The sequence below is a fragment of the Lissotriton vulgaris genome, chromosome 7, assembly GCF_964263255.1.
Source record: "Lissotriton vulgaris chromosome 7, aLisVul1.2, whole genome shotgun sequence".
Lineage (NCBI taxonomy): Eukaryota > Metazoa > Chordata > Amphibia > Caudata > Salamandridae > Lissotriton > Lissotriton vulgaris.
Window position 1 is genome coordinate 294,049,299 of NC_141695.1, and position 15,990 is coordinate 294,065,288.

At 46.7% G+C, this 15,990-nt stretch overlaps 1 long non-coding RNA gene across 2 annotated transcripts in view; it reads right to left on the reverse strand.

Moving 5' to 3' along the window:
• Positions 1-15,990, reverse strand: part of LOC147701419 (uncharacterized) — a 63,942-nt gene that overhangs the window by 25,837 nt on the left and 22,115 nt on the right. For both annotated transcript variants that reach the window (XR_015297466.1, XR_015297465.1), the window contains one exon: positions 11,338-11,393. This is a non-coding gene — a long non-coding RNA (uncharacterized LOC147701419). The remainder of the gene's footprint in view (positions 1-11,337; positions 11,394-15,990) is intronic.

Below are 15,990 nucleotides of genomic sequence, written 5' to 3' on the forward strand. Positions count from 1 at the left end.
CTCGCTAAAAAAGTGCAGGCAAATGTCAAACTAAGGAGTTATTCACATAAAAATCATCATTTCTAGAAGGTTTATGCTGCTTGCTGGTGGATTTCTTGTGCAGAATTGCAAATTTATATTTTCGCTCGCCGCATCTCAAATCTCGCAATTGCGAAGTACCGCGAGACGTGATCTCGCCGTACTCGCGTTGACAAACTATCGCTGGCAAGCCGCGATGACGTAATCGCGCTCGCCAATTCCCGCGGGATCACGCAAAAATTGTATCACCAACGCCGCGCGCCGCCAAAAAAATCCGCTGCGTGCGAATTTGCGGATTTTGCGGGAAATCCGCAAATCTCGCGGATTGCGGATTTCCCGAAAATCCGCAAAATCCGCGAGCGGAACGGATTTTCCGCCCACGCTTACCTAAGACAGGCAGAACCACCCACTTTGGTCAGGGTAAGGGAGTTACACACCCAAGATACCCCTGCTCACCCCCTTGGTAGCTTGGCAGAGCAGTCAGGCTGATCCCAGAGGCAATGTGTACAGCGTTTGAGCAACATCCCCCAAGCCCCAGTGACATACTAGCGGTACAAAAGGGGGTGGTGATGGGCGGAGTATCTGAATCAATCAAACACTCACACCCAGTCAAAAGATCTGGGTTTAATCCATCACCGTTCTTTTCCCCACTCTGCCACCCCAGTTCAGACATGGCTATATGCAAATCAGTCTGACCCTGTGCCTCATGGTAACAATCCAGCCCGAACTGCCAAGCCATGTCTTCCCTGGACCGGAAACAAGCTTCCGAGGACCGGTTTCTGGCATTTCAGCCGTCTTCAGCCCGGCTTGCTTGAATCCAGTGGCAACGTGAGCAAGGGACTCACGTCTGAGCATACCCTGCCACACTTATGGCGGCCAAAAGCGGTACAAAAGGGGGAGGTGATGGGCGGGGCATCTGAATCAATCAAACACTCACACCCAGTCAAAAGATCTGGGTTTAATCCATCACCGTTCTTTAGCCCACTCTGCCACCCCAGTTCAGACATGGCTATATGCAAATCAGTCTGACCCTGTGCCTCATGGGAACAATCCAGCCCGAACTGCCAAGCCATGTCTTCCCTGGACCGGAAACAAGCTTCCGAGGAGCGGTTTCTGGCATTTCAGCGGTCTTCAGCCCGGCTTGCTTGAATCCAGTGGCAACGTGAGCAAGGGACTCACGTCTGAGCATATCCTGCCACACTTATGGCGGCCAAAAGCGGTACAAAAGGGGGTGGTGATGGGCGGAGCATCTGAATCAATCAAACACTCACACCCAGTCAAAAGATCTGGGTTTAATCCATCACCGTTCTTTAGCCAACTCTGCCACCCCAGTTCAGACATGACTATATGCAAATCAGTCTGACCCTGTGCCTCATGGGAAAAATCCAGCCCGAACTGCCAAGCCATGTCTTCCCTGGACCGGAAACAAGCTTCCGAGGACTGGTTTCTGGCATTTCAGCCGTCTTCAGCCCGGCTTGCTTGAATCCAGTGGCAACGTGAGCAAGGGACTCACGTCTGAGCATACAATGCCACACTTATGGCGGCCAAAAGCGGTACAAAAGGGGGTGGTGATGAGCGGAGCATCTGAATCAATCAAACACTCACACCCAGTCAAAAGATCTGGGTTTAATCCATCACCGTTCTTTAGCCCACTCTGCCACCCCAGTTCAGACATGGCTGTATGCAAATCAGTCTGACCCTGTGCCTCATGGGAACAATCCAGCCCGAACTGCCAAGCCATGTCATCCCTGGACCGGAAACAAGCTTCCGAGGACAGGTTTCTGGCATTTCAGCCGTCTTCAGCCCGGCTTGCTTGAATCCAGTGGCAACGTGAGCAAGGGACTCACGTCTGAGCATACCCTGCCACACTTATGGCGGCCAAAAGCGGTACAAAAGGGGGATGTGATGGGCAGAGCATCTGAATCAATCAAACACTCACACCCAGTCAAAAGATCTGGGTTTAATCCATCACCGTTCTTTAGCCCACTCTGCCACCCCAGTTTAGACATGGCTATATGCAAATCAGTCTGACCCTGTGCCTCATGGGAACAATCCAGCCCGAACTGCCAAGCCATGTCTTCCCTGGACCGGAAACAAGCTTCCGAGGACCGGTTTCTGACATTTCAGCCGTCTTCAGCCCGGCTTGCTTGAATCCAGTGGCAACGTGAGCAAGGGACTCACGTCTGAGCATACCCTGCCACACTTATGGTGGCCAAAAGCGGTACAAAAGGGGGTGGTGATGGGAGGAGCAACTGAATCAATCAAACACTCACACCCAGTCAAAAGATCTGGGTTTAATCCATCACCGTTCTTTAGCCCACTCTGCCACCCCAGTTCAGACATGGCTATATGCAAATCAGTCTGACCCTGTGCCTCATGGGAACAATCCAGCCCGAACTGCCAAGCCATGTCTTCCCTGGACCGGAAACAAGCTTCCGAGGACCGGTTTCTGGCATTTCAGCCGTCTTCAGCCCGGCTTGCTTGAATCCAGTGGCAACGTGAGCAAGGGACTCACGTCTGAGAATACCCTGCCACACTTATGGCGGCCAAAAGCGGTACAAAAGGGGGTGGTGATGGGCGGAGCATCTGAATCAATCAAACACTCACACCCAGTCAAAAGATCTGGGTTTAATCCATCACCGTTCTTTAGCCCACTCTGCCACCCCAGTTCGGACATGGCTGTATGCAAATCAATCTGACCCTGTGCCTCATGGGAACAATCCAGCCCGAACTGCCAAGCCATGTCTTCCCTGGACCGGAAACAAGCTTCCGAGGACCGGTTTCTGGCATTTCAGTCGTCTTCAGCCCGGCTTGCTTGAATCCAGTTGCAACGTGAGCAAGGGACTCACGTCTGAGCATACCCTGCCACACTTATGGCGGCCAAAAGCGGTACAAAAGGGGGTGGTGATGGGCAGAGCATCTGAATCCATCAAACACTCACACCCAGTCAAAAGATCTGGGTTTAATCCATCACCGTTCTTTAGCCCACTCTGCCACCCCAGTTCAGACATGGCTATATGCAAATCAGTCTGACCCTGTGCCTCATGGGAACAATCCAGCCCAAACTGCCAAGCCATGTCTTCCCTGGACCGGAAACAAGCTTCCGAGGACCGGTTTCTGGCATTTCAGCCATCTTCAGCCCGGCTTGCTTGAATCCAGTGGCAACGTGAGCAAGGGACTCACGTCTGAGCATACCCTGCCACACTTATGGCGGCCAAAAGCGGTACAAAAGGGGGTGGTGATGGGCGGAGCATCTGAATCAATCAAACACTCACATCCAGTCAAAAGATCTGGGTTTAATCCATCACCGTTCTTTAGCCCACTCTGCAACCCCAGTTCAGACATGGCTGTATGCAAATCAGTCTGACCCTGTGCCTCATGGGAACAATCCAGCCCGAACTGCCAAGCCATGTCTTCCCTGGACCGGAAACAAGCTTCCGAGGATCGGTTTCTGGCATTTCAGCCGTCTTCAGCCCGGCTTGCTTGAATCCAGTTGCAACGTGAGCAAGGGACTCACGTCTGAGCATACCCAGCCACACTTATGGCGGCCAAAAGTGGTACAAAAGGGGGTAGTGATGGGCGGAGCATCTGAATCAATCAAACACTCACACCCAGTCAAAAGATCTGGGTTTAATCCATCACCGTTCTTTAGCCCACTCTACCACCCCAGTTCAGACATGGCTATATGCAAATCAGTCTGACCCTGTGCCTCATGGGAACAATCCAGCCCGAACTGCCAAGCCATGTCTTCCCTGGACCGGAAACAAGCTTCCGAGGACCGGTTTCTGACATTTCAGCCGTCTTCAGCCCGGCTTGCTTGAATCCAGTGGCAACGTGAGCAAGGGACTCACGTCTGAGCATACCCTGCCACACTTATGGTGGCCAAAAGCGGTACAAAAGGGGGTGGTGATGGGAGGAGCAACTGAATCAATCAAACACTCACACCCAGTCAAAAGATCTGGGTTTAATCCATCACCGTTCTTTAGCCCACTCTGCCACCCCAGTTCAGACATGGCTATATGCAAATCAGTCTGACCCTGTGCCTCATGGGAACAATCCAGCCCGAACTGCCAAGCCATGTCTTCCCTGGACCGGAAACAAGCTTCCGAGGACCGGTTTCTGGCATTTCAGCCGTCTTCAGCCCGGCTTGCTTGAATCCAGTGGCAACGTGAGCAAGGGACTCACGTCTGAGAATACCCTGCCACACTTATGGCGGCCAAAAGCGGTACAAAAGGGGGTGGTGATGGGCGGAGCATCTGAATCAATCAAACACTCACACCCAGTCAAAAGATCTGGGTTTAATCCATCACCGTTCTTTAGCCCACTCTGCCACCCCAGTTCGGACATGGCTGTATGCAAATCAATCTGACCCTGTGCCTCATGGGAACAATCCAGCCCGAACTGCCAAGCCATGTCTTCCCTGGACCGGAAACAAGCTTCCGAGGACCGGTTTCTGGCATTTCAGTCGTCTTCAGCCCGGCTTGCTTGAATCCAGTTGCAACGTGAGCAAGGGACTCACGTCTGAGCATACCCTGCCACACTTATGGCGGCCAAAAGCGGTACAAAAGGGGGTGGTGATGGGCAGAGCATCTGAATCCATCAAACACTCACACCCAGTCAAAAGATCTGGGTTTAATCCATCACCGTTCTTTAGCCCACTCTGCCACCCCAGTTCAGACATGGCTATATGCAAATCAGTCTGACCCTGTGCCTCATGGGAACAATCCAGCCCAAACTGCCAAGCCATGTCTTCCCTGGACCGGAAACAAGCTTCAGAGGACCGGTTTCTGGCATTTCAGCCATCTTCAGCCCGGCTTGCTTGAATCCAGTGGCAACGTGAGCAAGGGACTCACGTCTGAGCATACCCTGCCACACTTATGGCGGCCAAAAGCGGTACAAAAGGGGGTGGTGATGGGCGGAGCATCTGAATCAATCAAACACTCACATCCAGTCAAAAGATCTGGGTTTAATCCATCACCGTTCTTTAGCCCACTCTGCAACCCCAGTTCAGACATGGCTGTATGCAAATCAGTCTGACCCTGTGCCTCATGGGAACAATCCAGCCCGAACTGCCAAGCCATGTCTTCCCTGGACCGGAAACAAGCTTCCGAGGATCGGTTTCTGGCATTTCAGCCGTCTTCAGCCCGGCTTGCTTGAATCCAGTTGCAACGTGAGCAAGGGACTCACGTCTGAGCATACCCAGCCACACTTATGGCGGCCAAAAGTGGTACAAAAGGGGGTAGTGATGGGCGGAGCATCTGAATCAATCAAACACTCACACCCAGTCAAAAGATCTGGGTTTAATCCATCACCGTTCTTTAGCCCACTCTACCACCCCAGTTCAGACATGGCTATATGCAAATCAGTCTGACCCTCTGCCTCATGGGAACAATCCAGTCCAAACTGCCAAGCCATGTCTTCCCTGGACCGGAAACAAGCTTCCGAGGACCGGTTTCTGGCATTTTAGCCGTCTTCAGCCCGGCTTGCTTGAATCCAGTGGCAACTTGAGCAAGGGGCTCACATCTGAGCATACCCTGCCACACTTATGGCGGCCAAAAGCGGTACAAACTAGGCACACCACAAAGGAGTATGCACACAAGGTTAGAAAAATAAATGTTCTCTATTGTGCATCAATAATACATTAATTCCCATAAATCGCATTGGTGCATCACATAAACAGCTTTGTATCAACAACAGAAGAAATTAGCGTATTAAACAACGAGTTGTGAGAATCACTCTGCAGCCAAAATTAAGGTCACACTTTTGGTTGTACTAACTTTGCAGATGGTAGTAATGTGAAACGGCTAGACTTCATTTTGCATATAAAATGGAGGTCACCTTTTAGTAATCCAGTAACACTAACCTTACATATATGCTGGGTAATGAGGAATGAAACAAATGTCACCCTTTAAGAACTCGGTGGGGAAAAAAAATACTGTAGGGTAGCATGGCCACCGTATTCTCACCTGAACGTGAGCTGCTGAGGTGGCGGTACTGCGGGAGACTTACATGGAAATGAAGGTGCCGGTGCCCTGAGGGAATGCTGAGGTCATGCGGGCTGTTGCACTATATCTATTACCAACAATGAGGAGTCCCTGTCAGAACCCAACTAAATCCGGTAGTGTCACGGGGTTTAAGTTTAAACATAATCCATCACAGAAGTAAGAAACCGGTTAAGAATTGGCTAAAGAGGGTCAGTTGGCTCAAAGGTTGGAATTCTCGAAATTCCAAAATGGCCACCGGAATTGCACTCTCGAGTCAGCACTCTAGTTCTTCGGAGCGCGAGACAAGTAGAGTGTGAACTAGGGTGACCAACCGTCCGTAAATTTCACGACCGTCTTTAATTTGGACCTCACTCCGTTGTCCGTGAGGATCCCTTTTACGGACGCCTTTTGTCCGTAATTCTGGCCATTGCAGGGAGCAGCACTGCTCCCTGCGAGAAGCCTCAGGCACCTGTTGGGGCACCTCGAACTCTTCCTCGAGGATAAGAGCAGCCCACCCCGCCCATTGTCATTCTGTCTGCGGATGATTGCCCCATACAGAATGACAATGGGCCAGTTTAAGCTGTTACACCCTGCTCTCTTTAGCTGTCCTTTTGCCCCATTGGTCTGCCCTGGTATTCTTCCTGTGAGTGTCGTGATTACGCTCATTATGCACAGACTGCCCTGGAGCAATCTGTTTAATGCACAGTGTTTCACACAAGTTGACTCAGCCTTGCCAGGGTGGCAGGAGCAGCGCTGAACAAATAATGTGACAAACCTTGCTCCCGCACAATTGGTGCCTGCTGCAGATTCACCAGGTCACCCACGTCCAGATTTGCCTCCAACAGGCTTTCTCGATCCCAAAATGGCAGTTCTTTCCTTTGAAGATCATGCGCTCATGTGTTTAGCTTTAATAACTTTATAATCAACTCATACCACCTTACGCCTGATGAGATCTGTGGCCTCATGGTTATTTTTTAAGAGATGTTAAGTCATACTTCCCTGCCCCTTCAAACTGTTCCGCACTTTCGGTCTGTAAACAGTTGACCCCGTGCTCACCAGTTTCAATACACAGATGTCTTAGAATTAATCTATCAATGGTTCGTAGTTAATAAACCCTGATGAAGGATGCTCCCTAACTTTCTTGAAGTGTATTGTCTTAAAGGCAATTGGAAGCTTTGGGGAGAAGTTGGAGCTTCTGCGGGACGCTGTGGTTGGTAAACACCTTCGTTGGACTTGGCTGTCTCTTGCGCGTTAAATGATGCATTAGTTTTAGGTTTGGCCCAACTCATGCTTTCTCAAAAGTTTATCATAAACATGAATTTATACATAGTGAGTGAAACCATAGTGGCTCTGTCTCTTCACAGCAAGTGACAAATCATATGTGCACAACAGCCCAAAAAGGGATGCCCTTCAGGGCCTGGGCTTTGCACCTGGGCTGCTAGGCAACTCCTTTATTCTACTTTTTAATATGTTTGCTATTTTTTCCACATTGCTTATGCTTGCAGAAGAAATAAATAAAATTAGAACATTGGAATGTAGAGCATACATGAGTGAAAGGGAGGTTGAAGAGCTGGAAGAAAGGATGGATGGATGAGTGAAAAGTTGAATGGGTAGACGGCTGAGTGACTGGGTGGATGGATTACTAAGTGGAAGGATGGATGGGTGGGTGGGTAAAAGGGTAAATAGTTGGATGGATGAGTGATTGGATGGATGGGTGGACAAGTGGATGCATGAGCGAGTGAAAGGGAGAATAGAAAAAAGGATGGATAGATGAGTGAAAGTGTGGATGGATGAGAGAAAGGATGGTTGAGTGATAGGGTCAATGGATTGATTTATGAGTGGGTGGATAGGTGAAGGGAGGATGGAAGGATGACTGGCTAAGTGAAAGGGGAATGGAGCGGGAAAGGGAGGATATATGGATGGATGAGTTAAAGCATGGATGAATGATTGGCAGAATGGATGGGGGAATGGGTGTCTGGATGAGTGAAAGTAAGAATGTAAAGATGTATGTGTGAAAGAATGCATACATGATTGAAAGGGAGGGTGGAGAACTGGGAGAAAAGATGGATGGATGAGTGAAAAGTTGAACAGGTATATGGATGAGTGACTGGGTGATGGATAAGTAAGTGAGAGGATGGCTGGATGGGTGAAAGGGTAAATGGGTGGATGGATGAGTGAGTGGATGGATGGAATAGTGGATGGATGAGTGAAAGGTTGGCTTGGATGAAAGGGTCAACGGCTGGATGGATGAGTGGATGGATGGGTGGAAAAGTGGATGGATGAGTGAAAGGATGGATTGGGTGAAAGGTGGATGGATGATGGATGGATGAGTGAAAGGGTGGATGAAGGGATGGATGGGTGAAATGATGGATGGAGGGATGGATGAATGAATGAAATGATGGATAGAGGGATGGATGAGTGAAATGATGGATGGAAGGCTAGATGATGGATAAGTTTGCAAATGTTTGAAAATGTTTGGATATGGATGGGCACACAGATGGAAGGACAGAATGAATGGTGAAAGACTGAATTATGGATGAAAGAATTATTAGATGACAGAATGTAAATTTGAAATGGTGGATATCAGGAGTTTGATGGAAGGATGGATGGCTAGATCCTTGGACAAGAGAGCTCTTCTGGGGAGGGCTGTGATGACTTATTTGCTTTCTTGGTGCCATAGGAGCTTTAGTTCAAAGTGGGAGGTATTTTAATTTTCTGGCTACTCCCTTGCTTATATGTTACTATTCAGTATTTGATCTGTGCTTATGTGTGGGATCTATACATCATACATATGACATTTTGAGTGACACCCAACTGCTACTTGAATGTTACACGAATAATTGTAAATGTTTGCATGTTTTGTTTTAGGTTTTAGGGAAAGCCTCATAGTGCCATGTGCTATGCTTGAGATGTATATTGTGTTTGTAGCGAAAGGCAAAGCGTAAAAAATAAACGATGTAATAGTGTATTGACAGTGCCTTCTTTAAGAAAGCTGCAGGGAAAAGCACCTTTGTGACTTCGTCAGCTAGTGCAACTCTCTGGAAGCCTCCATAAGCAAAGTCAAATTCCATATTTTAATTTCCACTTGCTGAAACATCCATAATGCGTTCCCTATAGCGGGTTCATCACAGCAATCCTCCCTTTAGTTGGCCTATGCGTGCCACATTACATCTCACAATGGTACTCGGATATGAGATGCTAGTAATAAAGACTATCCGGGCAGATCTTCCTGACCACTTCCCTCACCAAACGGACTATCCGGGCAGATCTTCCTGACCACGTCCCTCACCAAACATGCCTGCTCAGGACTAAGCATGAGCGAATTTTGCGAATCTGGCGTTCGCGAATTTGCGTATTTGCAAACTCGCAATCCGCAAAATCTGCAAACTCTCGCAAATTTACGTTTTTGGTTTTTTTTGTGTTCGCAAGGGTTTCTGCCAGTTTGCGAGGGTTTTGTACCAGTTCGGAATTGCGAACTTACTTGTCGGCTCGCAACGGTCGCGACTTTGTTGTTTCTACGTCTGGTTCATCATCACAGGTTCACAGCACCCTCTGTTTCACCACTGCCACCCTCTGATTCACCCATGCCACCCTCTGGTACATCACTGCCACCCTCTGATTCATCACTGTAGATTATGGGGGGGGGGAAAGCAAGCACACCTGCCTGCTTCAACTGACATGAATTAATTTGGGGTTGATTAATGTGTCACTGAATTTAAACGTCCTGTCTGGCACCTGCTTCCTTATCTGTAATTTGCTTTCTGTCCAATTTTTTTTCCCAGGACCTCTGTGGCCTACTTGTAGCCATTCTATGAGCCTGCTGTGAGGGTCAGAGCAGGGTCATAGAATAGTTGCAAGTAGGCAACTGAACTCTGGAGGGGCCCCTCAGGAAGCACTACAGGGAATGGTTACTAATGATGAGTTTGAACTTTTGCACCTGCTGAGTGCTTTCAATTTTGCTATACTCGTTTTTCTGCAGAACAGCAACTGTAATGCCCCAAACAAACTTACTTGTGAAAGTTGATTTCTAATCCAAAAGTGATCCAAAGAAAGTCAAAAAGGCCTCAAATCCAAAAAAGTGCAGGCAAATGTCAACCTGAGGAGTTATTCTGATAAAAATCATCATTTTCAGAAGGTTTATGCTACTTGCTGGTGGATTTCTTGTGCAGAATTGCAAATTTTGTAATTTCGCGAGTGCGAGATTGTTGCTGCCCGCCGCATCTACATGTTCGCAATTGCGAACTCTCGCAATGCGTCGCCAAACTCCCACGGGATCCCGCAGCAAGATCCAAAATGGCGCAGCACTCGCAAAATATCGAGAAAAACAACTCGCAAACGCTGAATGACGGTAAGTGAACGCCGCACGCCGCAATATTGTATCACCAAGCAAAAAAATCCGCTGCGTGCGAATTTGCGGATTTTCGGTAAATTCGCGAGAGTTCGCGGATTGCGAATTTACCGAAAATCCGCAAAATCCGCGAGCGGAACGGACTTTCCGCACATGCTTACTCAGGACCATGAGTTGTAAACAAAATATTGGACTGGACAACCCAGTGCAGTAACCATATAAATAGATTACTATCATATGAAGTACAACAAAAAAACAGCACCATTGCTCAAAGCTGCACGCATACCGAAAAACCATAAAGTGCACGATTGTCTCAACCTAATCTAAACTTATTTTGACTTCTACTTAAATGGTTGTCTATTTACTCACTTTTATACTATTGTGCAACTTCCTCTGATGTGTCTGTAAAACTTACCTTTTGTCCCGAAGTTTTGTCCTGAATTTTGACCTTGTGTCCTGAATTTTTGTCCTGAATTTTGACCCTTTGTCCTGAATTTTTACACTTACCGTCCTGAATTTGCACCCATGCCAGTTGGTCACCCTAGTGTAAACTGCGCGCTAGCTCTGGTCTCCTCGTACTTCACCTGAGGAGATTTACCTATAGTCAGATTTATTCCCTAGCCGCGTCCAGGAAGCTAGTCAGGGTAGTTGCAGCATTGTAAATTTGGTGTATAGTGTTTTTGGTTGCGTACCTTTTCCTGTATCTCTCCTGGGTAGTGGCAAGTTCTGTCAGACAATCCTTATTTGAAGGAAATTCTGGGTGGAGTTATTCATGTGACTAAAAGTAGATTAGCGTCACAAGAATACGTCTGTAGCAGAGTCAGCACAAGCTGGAAATTATCCTAAAAACCTGTTAATTCTCCTGTGTGTTCTGCAGTGCTACTTTCAAGTTGAATAAGGAATATATTCAACAAGGCATTTCTTCCCTACAAAATTCTCGAGAGAGGCATCAGTTGGCAGTTAGAAGAAAGAAGTGTAATTTCTTACCTGAACTCTCAAGCAAGCCGGCTGCTCTTCATGTTATGTCTGGGTCAAGCAAGTACCTGTTATTGACATGAAATGTTTAAGACTGTTATTATAAATGTAATCTGAAGAGAAGAATTTAACAAATGAAAGTTATTAAATAACAATACGATGTACAAATTAAAAAAAGCTTGTTAACATAAAAAGTTGAGTACATCAAAGAAAGAAGAGGGGCGCTCAGCCTAAAGCTAATAGGTAATGGTAGGAAAATCTCCTGAAGTGGCCTTACAAGACCGAGCAAGGACACGAAGACAGAAGTAGACGAGGTGACAGGAGAATTCAGCTGTCTTCTTTAAATCCCATTCCCCTCTCCCTTCATTGACCAATTTGTCAACTAAGTGAATAGTCTGGTGACGTTTGCTCTGAAGTGGGCGTTTTGAAAATTCTCGACATTCTGCTCCCACACTGACCAAGTGGCCTATGTTAAGTGAAGTGCTGGAAGGCATACAGAAAGAATTAGTCGGAGTGACAGAGGAAAATAGAATCTTGAGATTAGACTTAATACATTCAAAAAGAGAAACTGCTGATTTGGGATTGAAGTTGAATAGCTTGTTTACAGGAAGTATTTATGGTTTTCCATTATCTGGAAGAGGGGAGGAATCTAGTTCCACTCAGGACCCAATTCCTAAGATCACCACCAAAGTTATTCATTCTTTATCACCAGTGATACCCTTAGCTTCCCCAGAACGACTCAATGGAGACCCACAAAAGCCCCAAATACTTTTAACCCAATGTACCCTCAATTTCATGTGCCGCCCAGCAATGTTTTCTGGCGCACAGTCTCAAGTGGCTTTCATCCTCTCCTACCTTAGTGGTGATACGGCGGCCAATCTTGTATGATTTTGATGAGTCTAAGAAAGAAGTACTTAGGATATTCAACAGATGGAAGGCATTGCAGGAAACGGATAATGAATTATTGGACCTGAAACAATGCAACCGAGAATTGATAGCTTATTTAGCTCAATTTAAAAGTTGGTGGTCAAAACAGAGTGGCCAGAAGAGAAAAGAGCTGCAGTTTTTTATAGAGGCTTGAAGGATGAATTAAAAGATGCTCTGGCTCAAGTACCCAAGAGGCCCACAGAGATATCAGTCTTGATAGATCTAGTTCTTAAGATAGACTTTCGACAGAACAAAAGGAGGGGGCAATAGAGAAGAGATGTTCACCCGAGAGTGCTCCGCGATTTGATCAAGCAAAAACTGAAACAACAAGGATGACCGAAAGTCAATCTGGAGTAGAGCCCATGCAGGTTAGAACTATTCTAGGGCCCATATCAAAGGTAGAAAGAGAGAATAGGAGACTGAATAAGTGTGTTTTTTATTCTGGTGCAAGTGGACATTTTTTGAGTAACTGCCAGAAAAGATCAAAAATAACACCGAAGGAAAACTTGAAGCACCACCAGGGAGCGGAGTTGAACCGGTGAGTGCAGAATCTGATATGACTCCAAAAGGACATCAGTTGGAAAACACTATACAATCTTTGTCCCCTCATCTTACAAAATCAGTAACTTTACACTTTAGGGAAAAAGAACTAAATGAAGTCTCAGTGATTAATTCAGGGGCAACAGGAACTTATTGCGACTTAAAATTTGCAGGGTCTAAGGGCCAGATGTAGGTCGCCAATTACCGGTCGGTAACGGCCGAATTCGGCCGTTACCGACCGGTATTTGGGATTTGGCACGTAGGGGGCATTTTATTTACAGAATCGGTATATTTACCGATTCGGTAAATTTACAGATTCGGTAAAATACCGAATCAGTAAATTTACCGATTCTGTAAATCAAGATGTAAGTGGCACTGTAATCAGTGCCACAGGCCCTTACCGAATCGTTATTTACCATGGAATACTATTCCATGGTAAATAACGAATTCCAGTGTACATGCACATCTGTGCATGTACACCTGACCCATGTGGCACACAGACATGCCCTAAGGGCATGTCTGTGTTTCACATGGCACACAAGGGCATGTCTGGGTTTCACATGGCACACAAGCCAGAAACAGGGGTGCAACAGGGTGTCAAAGTGACACCCTGTCACCCTTGCAAATTCGGTAATTTTACTCATTCTGTAATTACAGAATCAGTATTTGCCATTGATTCCTATGTGCTTCAAGGCTTCAAGGCCCATAGGAATCAATGGCAAATACCGATTCTGTAATTACAGAATCGGTAATTACCGAATCTTACAGATTTGGTATTTTTACCGAATATTTTACCTACATAGCAATTACCGAATAGTGAATACCGAATCGGTAAAATTCGGTACTTACCATTCAGTAATTTGCTATTACCTACATCTAGGCCCAAGAGCCTTACCCAAATCAAAGAGTGAAGCCGTGAGAGCAGTAGATAGGACAAACTTGTCGTCTGGGCCCATAGTGAGTCACACTGAGCCGGTGGAACTAATATTCCAAAGGGGACACAGTGAAACCTTACAGTTTAATTTAATTGATGAACTCCAATTTCAGTTCCTATTAGGACTTCTGTGGCTTACCGAACATAACCCAACAATAGTCAATAATCAAGATCGATTAAAAATGTTGTCAGTTAAAGTCCGTGGTATCACAGTACTCACACTAGTATCTGAAATCCATTTAGGGCATTATCTAGAGTTTGGTGAAAGATATACCCTGCAAAAATGTGGCTGAAATTTGCCCACCATTTTGCAAGTGCCATACACTATAGTGCACTTGAATACAGAGGATGGTTTGTATTGGATTATCCCATCTACCAAACTCTAAATAAGGCCCCTAGACTTGTATTCTACAAGTAGCAAAACACACTCACCTCTCTGAATACTGTATATGTATTGAAGACCCCACAATGTACAATACAATATTTTAGCAGAGGTCCATTGATACCTGCACTAGACCTAGCAGAGACTTCTTTTGCAGCCTTGCTTTTGTCAAACAAAGTACACTGTGGACAATCCGTCACCAGGATCTGAACCATATGACACATCTTTGGCCCCCAAAGATGTCATAACCCTTGATTTAATCTGATTCCTGATCAATAAATCATTCAATCAGCCAGGATTTATAAAGCACAGCTAATCACCCGAAAGTGTATTCAGGCACTTGCAGGTGGCAGGGGCTCATTCAAACAGCCAGGTCTTGAAAGCCCTTTGAATTTCTGGTAGTGAGGATGGTCCGGAGCTGAGTGGGGAGGCTGGATCAGGTCTTTGCTGTGATGCAGGAGAAGGAGCGTCCTCCACTTCTGCTTTGTTAGATGGGCAAGTAAAAGGGAGGTAGAGCATAATCTTCTCAATGGTTGGTGGAAGTTCAAGCGCTGGTTGATGTAAGTGGGTCCTTGGTTGCGTATAGCCTTGTATGCATAGGTGAGCAGCTTGAATTGGCATCTCTTTTGTACGGGGACCCAGTGGAGTCGTCTGAGGTGGAGTGTGGCGTACGTTCTTCGAGGGGCTCAGAACGAGTTTGGCTGTGGTGTTCTGAATGGTCTGAAAGCTCTGTAGGATGTGTGCGGCAATTCCTACCTAGAGAGCGCTGCAGTTGTCCAGTCGGTTGGGGATGAGTTCTGTGTCATGGTGCGTCTCGTGTGTAGGGGTAGTCACTTTAAGATCTTATGTAGCATGCACTGATTGAGAAAGCAAGAAGAGGAGATTGTATTAATCTGTGATTTCATGGTGAGCTTGTTGTCAATAATGATTCCAAGGTTTCTGGAGTGGTAGGAGGGTGTGGGTGCGAGTCCGAGGTCTGATGGACTCCAGGATTCATTCCATTGGTTGCTGTTATTGACAAAGATCAGTACTTCCATCTTTTCTGTGTTAAGATTAGGGAAGTTGTTCTTTATGCAGTCGGCAATGCTTGTTCAGCATTTGTGGAAGTTGATCCTGGTTGTGGTAGGGTCATTCGAAAGTGAGAGAATGACTTTAGAGTTGTCTGCGTATAATATTATGTTGAGACCGTGAGATCTGATGATGTTGGCCAGCGAGGTCATATATGTGTTGAGGCTGAGGGGTGAGCCCTGGGATATACTGCAGATGAAATACTTGGGGTGAAAGGTGGTAGGCTGACCCTCTGTGTTCTTCTAGGGAGAAAGGAGGTGATCCATCGGTGCACGTCCCATTGGATGCTTATGTGGTGGAGTCTTTGTAACAGCGTATGGTGTGACATGGTGTTGAAGGCTGCCGATAGGTCAAGGAGGATCAGAGATGCTGTCTCTCCTTAATTGATTTTGGATTTAGTTGGAGGCTGTGATCAGGGCAGTCTCAGTGCTGTGATTGCTGTGGAAGCCAGATTGGGAGGTCTAGAGTAGCTGCTTATGCTCCAGGTGAGTAATGAGTTGCTTGTTAAAACCCTTTTCTAGCACCTTGGCTGGTAATGGGAGCAAGGTAATTGGTCAGCAGTTTTTGAGCTTGCTGGGTTCGGCAGATAATTTTTTGAGAAGCAGTCTGACTTCAGCATGTTTCCAAGTGTTGGGAAGTGTTGTAGTAGTGATTGAGGCATTAGACAACACGGTGAGCTCCTGGTCGATCCTTTGGTGTCTGAGGCTGAAAATGTGACTCAGGTTTGGGTCTGTGGAAGCTCCAGAGTGGATACATTTCATTATGGAGGCAGTGTCCTGGATGGAGAAGAGGTTCCAGGTGGTCAGTGTGTGGT